Here is a 5,959-nt window from a genome sequence, read left to right on the forward strand (position 1 = left end):
TCAATTTCAGGAACTCCCTTCCTCCGAGGCATCCCATTATTCACGGAATTTCTCTCAGAAGTGTACATGAACTGGTTATTTGCAACCATGTCAATGAGTTCTTGAGCTTCTGGAGGCATTTTCTTTAGGTGAATGGATCCACCTGCAGAATGGTCCAGTGACATTTTAGAGAACTCAGATAGATGATAATAGAATATATCCAGAATGGTCCACTCTGAAAGCATGTCAGAAGGACACCTTTTGGTCATCTGCTTGTATCTTTCCCAAGCTTCATAGAGGGATTCACCATCTTTTTGTTTGAAGGTCTGAACATCCACTCTAAGCTTGCTCAGCATTTGAGGAAGAAAGAACTTAGCAAAGAAGGCCGTGACCAGCTTATCCCAAGAGTCCAGGCTATCTTTAGGTTGTGAATCCAACCATGTTCTAGCTCTGTCTCTTACAGCAAAAGTGAAAAGCATGAGCCTGTAGACTTCAGGATCTACTCCATTAGTCTTAACAGTCTCATAGATTTGTAGGAATTCAGTTAAAAACTGATAGGGATCTTCTGATGGAAGTCCATGGAACTTGCAGTTCTGTTGCATTAGAGCAACTAGTTGAGGCTTCAGCTCAAAATTGTTTGCTCCAATGGCAGGGATTGAGATGCTTCTTCCATCAAACTTGGAAGTAGGTGTAGTATAGTCACCAAGCATCCTCCTTGCATTATTGTTGTTGGGTTCGGCTGCCATATCCTTTTCTTGTTCGAAATTTTCAGTAAGGTTGTCTCTGGATTATTGTATTTTAGCTTCTCTCAGTTTCCTCTTCAGAGTCCTTTTAGATTCAGGATCAGCTTCAACAAGAATGCATTTTTCGTTGTTCCTGCTCATATGAAAAAGAAGAGAACAGAAAAGGAAGAGGAATCCTCTATGTCACAGTATAGATATTCCTTTATGTTAGTAGAAGAAGAAAGGAATAGAAGAAGGAAAAGAGTTAAGAATCCAAACACAAGGGGGAAGATAGGTTCAAATTCTTGAGATGAAGAAAAGAGTGTTAGTAATTAAATAATTAAATAGAAGAAGAAGAAAGAGAGAAGTTTTTGAAAAAATTAATTTTGAAAAAAGGTTAGTGATTTTTGAAAATTAAAGGAAGAAATAAAATTAAAATTAAAATTTGAAACAATTAGTTAATTAAAAGAATTTTGAGAAAGAGGGAGGTAATTTTCGAAAATTAGAGAGAGGAAAGTAGTTAGGTGGTTTTGAAAAAGATAAGAAACAAACAAAAAGTCAATTAGTTAGTTGAAAAAGATTTAAAAATCAATTTTAAAAAGATAAGAAGTTAGAAAATATATTTTGAAATTGATTTTGAAAAAGATATGATTTGAAAAAAAAGATATTTTTAGAAGATATGATTGAAAATGATATTTTGAAAAAGATTTAATTTCAAAATTTAAAATTGATTACTTGACTAACAAGAAACTAAAAGATATGATTCTAGAATTTAAAGATTGAACCTTTCTTAACAAGAAAGTAACAAACTTCAAATTTTTGAATCAATCACATTAATTGTTATAAAGTTTTCGAAATTTTGAAATAAAGATAAGAAAAAGATTTTGAAAATAAATTTTAAAGATTTTCAAAAATAAAAAATGAAAAAGATTTGATTTTTGAAAAAGATTTTGAAAAGATAGGATTTTAAAAATTGAAAATTTGACTTGACTTATAAGCAATAGCTAAGTTTTTAAAAATTTTTGACTAAGTCAACTCAAATTTTCGAAAATTATGAATAAAATAAGGAAAATATTTTTTTTTGAATTTTGGATTTTTAATGATGAGAGAAAAAAACATGAAAATGACTCACAACATGAAAATTATGAATCAAAACATATGATGCATGCAAGAACAGTATGAATGTCAAGATGAAAACCAAGAACACTTTGAATGTCAAGATGAACATCAAGACTTATTTTTGAAAAATTTTTAAGAAAAGAAAAACGTGCAAGACACCAAACTTAGAAATTTTTAATGTTTAGACACTATGGATTAAAAAATGCATATGAAAAACACCATACAACACAAAACAAGAAAATATCAAGATCAAACAAGAAGATTCATCAAGAACAACTTGAAGATCATGAAGAACACATGCATGAATTTTTGAAAATTGCAAGAAAAAGGGAAACATGCAATTGACACCAAACTTAAAACATGACACAAGATATTTTTGGTTTTTATGATTTTATTAATTTTTTGTATTTTATTTTATTTTTTTCGAAAACATATAGGAAAAATAAAATAAGAAATTCAAAATTTTTAATAAGAATTCTAGGAATCTTTGCAATGTTAGTCTAAAGCTTCGGTCCAAGAATTAGACATGGCTTAATAGCCAGCCAAGTTTTTTGTGAAAGCTTCTGTCTAAAACACTAGACATGGCCAATGGCCAGCCAAGCTTTAGCATACAAATCAGATATACAACAGCTGATACTTCATCCAACTTCATATACTGATAAGGGGAAGCCTCAATCCAATTGTGTTAGACATGGCTTTACAGCCAGCCAAGCTTCAACATGCTTCATGAAACACTAGAATTCATTTTTAAAAATTTAGAATAATTTTTTGAAAACAGAAGTAAAAAAATTTTTGAAAGATTTTTGAAAAATTTTTGAAAATAAAACAAAAAGAAAATTACCTAATCTGAGCAACAAGATGAACCGTCAGTTGTCCAAACTCGAACAATCCCCGGCAACGGCGCCAAAAACTTGGTGCACGAAATTGTGATCATCAACAATGGCACCAAAAACTTGGTAGCGCTCTCAAACGTGAATCACACTTTGTCACAACTCCGCATAACTAACCAGCAAGTGCACTGGGTCGTCCAAGTAATAAACCTTACGTGAGTAAGGGTCGATCCCACAGAGATTGTTGATATGAAGCAAGCTATGGTCATCTTGTAAATCTCAGTTAGGAGAATTCAAATAGTTATAAAGGTTTCGAAATTAATAATAAATAAAGCATAAAATAAAATAGAGATACTTATGTAATTCAATGGTGGAAATTTCAGATAAGTGCATAGAGATGCTTGTTCCTGTTGAATCTCTGCTTTCCTACTGCTTTCATCCAATTCTTCATACTCCTTTCCATGACAAGCTGTATGTAGGGCATCACCGTTGTCAATGGCTACTTCCCATCCTCTCAGTGAAAAAGGTCCAAATGCTCTTGTCACAGCACGACTAATCATCTGTCGGTTCTCGATCATGTCGGAATAGAATCCATTGATTCTTTTGTGTTTGTCATCACGCCCAACAATCGCGAGTTTGAAGCTCGTCACAGCCATTCAATCCCTGTATCCTACTCGGAACACCACAGACAAGGTTTAGACTTTCCGGATCCTCAAGAGTGGCTGCCAAAGGGTTCTAGCTTATACCACGAGGATTTTGATTAAGGAATCCAAGAGATACTCATTCGTTCTAAGGTAGAACGGGAGTGGTTGTCAGTCACGCGTTCATAGGTGAGAATGATGATGAGTGTTATGGATCATCACATCCATCAGGTTGAAGTGCAACGAATATCTTAGAACAAGAATAAGCTGAATTGAATAGAAAATAGTAGTAATTGCATTAAAACTCGAGGTACAGCAGAGCTCCACACCCTTAATCTATGGTGTGTAGAAACACCACTGTTGAAAATACATAAGTGATCAAAGTTTAGGTATGGCCGAATGGCCAGCTCCCAAAGTCTAAGAACTAAATGTCCAAAGATGGATGCTAAGATAAAAGACGAAAACCAAGATGTCTAATACAATAGTAAAATGTCCTATTTATACTAGACTAGCTACTAGGGTTTACAGAAATAAGTAATTGATGCAGAAATCCACTTTTGGGGCCCACTTGGTGTGTGCTTGGACTGAGCTTGAGCTTTACACATGCAGCGACTTCTTTTGGAGTTAAACGCCAAGTTGTAACGTGTTTTTGGCGTTTAACTCTGGTTTGTGACGTGTTTCTGGCATTTGACTCCAGAATGCACCATGGGACTGGCGTTGAACGCCATTGTGCGTCATCTAATCTTGAACAAAGTATGAACTATTATATATTGCTGGAAAGCTATAGATGTCTAATTTCCAACGCCGTTGAGAGCGTGCCATTTAGAGTTCTGTAGCTCCAGAAAATCCATTTTGATTGCAAGGAGGTCAGAATCCAACAACATCAGCAGTCCTTTTTCAGCCTGAATCAAATTTTTGCTCAGGTCCCTCAATTTCAGCCAGAAAATACTTGAAATCACAGAAAAACACACAAACTCATAGTAAAGTCCAGAAATTTGAATTTGGCATAAAAACTAATAAAAACATCCCTAAAAGTAGCTAGATCCTACTAAGAACTACCTAAAAACAATGCCAAAAAGCATATAATTTATCTGCTCATCAGTTAGCCTCTGAGGGTGGTGAAGTGATTGTCATCGATTCACCAGTCTCATCTGAGGGCGAATATGAACCGCCATTTGAGGAAGAAACAAGCTCCTCTACTACTGATTTGGTTGACTCACGTGCAGGTAACATGGCAGCACCTAGGAGAGTTACTATCCAGAAAGCTGGAGCCCCAGATTTTACACTGCAACCATATCAAGTGCATCACCCAGCGGTGGCTACAGATTTCAAACTAAAGACTGCGCTACTCAACTTGATGCCCAAGTTTCATGGCTTACCTACTCAAGAGCCTATCAAGCACCTTAGGGATTTCCAGACAGCCTGTTCTACTGTTAAGCGTGAGGGTACAGATGAAACTTCTATTCTGTTAAAAGCCTTCCCATTCTCTCTTGAGGGAAAGGCGAGAGAGTGGTACTACACTCAACCTGGAGCGACTGTTGCTAACTAGGAGACGCTTAGAAGAGAATTTCTGGAAAAATACTTTCCAGTTGAAGTTACTGATAGATTGAGGAAAGAAATTTCCATGATTATTCAAGGCGAATCCGAGACTCTCTATGAATGTTGGGAGCACTTCAACAATCTTCTAGAAGCATGTCCCCACCACATGATTGATAAGTTGGTGTTGCTCGGCTACTTCACACAGGGCATGAAGTCTCAAGATAAGACCACATTGGAAGGTGCTAGCAATGGGTCTATGAAAAAGTACAAGACCACTGATGAAGCATGGCAATTGATCAGCGACTTAGCTGAATCCACTAGGAATCACAGGCAGAGGCAAAGCCACTCAAAAGCTATTGTAGAGGTATCCTCTAACAGAGAGACTACTGCTCTAACTCAGAGTATATGTGAAACAACCAACTTACTGAAGCAAATGCAGTTTAGTCAACAACAAGCTCAGCAAGCTCAGCCTTCTCCACCACAACAAAGCCAACAGTTGGTTCCACAAAGAGTATGCAGGATCTGTGCTGATTATAGTCATTATACTGATGAATGTCCGCAGCTCCAATAGGAAGACAACACTGTGAAAGCCACTCATAACTTCTATGACCGCCCAAATCAAGGATACAATCAAGATGGCGGCTACAACCATGGATGGCAGGACAATTCCAGCCAAGGTTGGAGAGATAATTCTAACTATGGTTGGAGGAACAATCATAACAGAGGAGGCATAGATAACAATGGAAACCAGAGGTGGAATAACAATAACAACATCAGACAGCAGAATCAGAATTAGGCCTACAGAGTACCTCATCTAAGGCAACCCCAAGCATCTCAGCAGACCCCTCAGATCACTTATCCCTCTTCATCTTCTAATGATGAGTTACTACATTCTATTGATCAAAAACAACAGGCCATGGAAAACAACCTTGCTTCTACTCTAAATGGTCTGAACTCTACCTTGCAATCTCTTGTCTCACAGATTGGATCACTTAATAACTCCAACAACCAGCCTTTGAGCTCCAGTGGAATCCCCTCTCAACCATTACCCAACCCCAAGGGTGGCATCAATGCCATCACCTTGAGGTTCGAAACCACATTATAGGAGAGGAACCATGAAAAGCCAAGT

General features: G+C 36.7%; 1 non-coding gene across 1 annotated transcript; it reads left to right on the forward strand.

The window, feature by feature from the left end:
- The first annotated feature begins 218 nt into the window (after positions 1–218).
- Positions 219–326, forward strand: LOC130971295 (small nucleolar RNA R71). Its single transcript, XR_009082521.1, has one exon. It is a non-coding gene; the product is annotated as a small nucleolar RNA R71 (small nucleolar RNA).
- The last annotated feature ends 5,633 nt before the right edge of the window (positions 327–5,959 follow it).

The sequence above is a fragment of the Arachis stenosperma genome, chromosome 3 (genome assembly GCF_014773155.1).
Source record: "Arachis stenosperma cultivar V10309 chromosome 3, arast.V10309.gnm1.PFL2, whole genome shotgun sequence".
Taxonomy (NCBI): Eukaryota; Viridiplantae; Streptophyta; class Magnoliopsida; order Fabales; family Fabaceae; genus Arachis; species Arachis stenosperma.